The sequence below is a fragment of the Petaurus breviceps genome, unplaced genomic scaffold (genome assembly GCF_028583685.1).
Source record: "Petaurus breviceps papuanus isolate PSGF00001 unplaced genomic scaffold, PetGlider_PUasm1.0 90330, whole genome shotgun sequence".
In the NCBI taxonomy this organism is placed as follows: Eukaryota; Metazoa; Chordata; class Mammalia; order Diprotodontia; family Petauridae; genus Petaurus; species Petaurus breviceps.
Window position 1 is genome coordinate 894,234 of NW_027187219.1, and position 2,109 is coordinate 896,342.

The 2,109-nt window shown below is 37.4% G+C and overlaps 1 long non-coding RNA gene across 1 annotated transcript in view; it reads right to left on the bottom strand.

The window, feature by feature from the left end:
* Window positions 1-222: 222 nt before the first annotated feature.
* Window positions 223-2,109, bottom strand: part of LOC138177047 (uncharacterized) — a 3,095-nt gene continuing 1,208 nt past the window's right edge. The window contains exon 2 of the long non-coding RNA XR_011172421.1: window positions 223-800. This is a non-coding gene — a long non-coding RNA (uncharacterized lncRNA). The remainder of the gene's footprint in view (window positions 801-2,109) is intronic.

Below are 2,109 nucleotides of genomic sequence, written 5' to 3' on the forward strand. Positions count from 1 at the left end.
CTGCAGTCTTATCTATCTCCCCCCTCATAATTGAACTTAAACACTAAAAAGAGACCATTTTCATAGTCAGAACAAAACAGAAAAAAAGAGGGTGCTATGGGATGTCATGAATCTCCAATTCATACAGTTTGGTTTTTGAGTATATCATAAATTCTACATGTTACTTTTAAAATGATCTTGTTTGTGCTTCCTTTTGAAATGCATTCTGCTCTCTTCTCTGCATTTAGAAAGAATGTTTCAGTGGTTCTCTTTTTTAAAACATCATTATTGCTACCTCTCTGATGCTCCCTCCATCCACTGAAAACCTAGAGAAAGGAAGAAAAAAAATAACCCAGAGCTGTAAGAAAGAAGCAGAGTAAAACAAAAACAAACCCATGCAATGGCCATGGTCAATGATGCCTGTCTCTTTCTATACCTTGTGTCCATTGCTTTTTTGAGAGGAGGTGGGGAACATGTTACACCACAGGCGAGAGAATTTGAACTTCTATCAATATCTTGTCTTTATATCTCTTTCAGTTTCAAATATATCCATTTATCTTCCCACCCAAAGAATCATTCCTTGTAACAAAACATTTTTTAAAAGAAGAATTTGTTTGAAGCGACAAAATAAAACTAACCAACACTTAACCAAGTTTGGCAGAACAGCTTGGTCAAATTCATGCAAATGAAGGAATCCCTGTAAGCGGTTGCCTTATTATTGTTTCCATCCCAGTGGAAATATGCAGAGGGAATGCGAATAATTTTACCACTTCAGAGGGATTTATTGTCCACACTGTTGTTCCACACCCAGTCTCCCAAGTCTGTGAAGGAGGGAGGGAAGGAGGTCAGAGGAAGGTCACATTGAACACTCAAAAAAACCCAAACAAAACCCTGATATCTTTAGCTTTTACATCAGAGTCAGTTCCAGATATACCTTACCACAAAACAGTGATGCAAAAATAATAACTACACTGACCAATTCTGAAAGTGCATTCTGCCCTGTAGTTTGCCACCTACCCGATAGATTAATAATAATAAAAAATAAGAAAAGGGAAAGAAATGAAGGAAGGAAGGAAGGATAAAGGGAAGGAGAGAAGGAAGGAAGGAGGGAAGGAAGGAGGGAAGAAAGAAAGAAGGAAAGAGAAAGGAAGAAAGGATAAAGGGAAGGAGAGAAGGAAGGAAGGAGGGAAGAAAGAAAGAAGGAAAGAGAAAGGAAGAAAGAAAGAAAGAAAGAAAGAAAGAAAGAAAGAAAGAAAGAAAGAAAGAAAGAAAGAAAGAAAGAGAAAGAAAGAAAGAAAGAAAGAAAGAAAGAAAGAAAGAAAGAAAGAAAGAAAGAAAGAAAGAAAGAAAGAAAGAAAGAAGGAAAGAAAGAAAGAAAGAAAGAGAAAGAAAGAAAGAAAGAAAGAAAGGAAGGAAGGAAGGAAGGAAGGAAGGAAGGAAGGAAGAAAAAGAAAGAAAGAAAGAAAGAAAGAAAGGAGAGAGGGAAGGAAGAAAGAAAGGAGGAAGGAAGGAAGGAAAGAAAGAAGGAAAGAAGAAAGAACAATAGCTAAAATAGCTATTATAGCACTTTAAGGTTGCAAAGCACTTTGTCTCAAAAATCTTGATGCAATTTTAAGCTTCACTAGAAAACAAATGTTTCGTCTTAAATCTTTGAAGGGTTGAGGAAGACAGAGTGCTGTCCTTTGGTATAGCCTCATTTGGGCTTCTTGTTGCTTCAAATAAACATGATCGTTATCGATACACAAATTAGCTTTCATAGCTTAACACTGTGTATTATGTCATTTGATCCTTACAATAACTCTTTGAGGTAGATGCTGTTATTATCCTCATTTTACATGTGAAGAAACTGAATCTGGGAGAAGCTAAATAATGTTCCCAGATCCCCCTAACCAGGGAGTGTGTGGGACCGACTTTGAGCTTCTTGACTCCAAGCCCAGCCCTCCATCCACTATTGCCTAGCTGCTCTCAAAATATACATAAAGATGGGGCGGTGTAATAAGAATGTAAATTTTAAAGATCTTCCCTGCCCCTAGGCTAAAGTGCACCTGAAACCTGGGGTGGGGGAGGCTTGTTTTTCAGTAGATACTTCTTGATTGGCCAGTGAGTCAATAAGGTTGTTACATTCTCTGA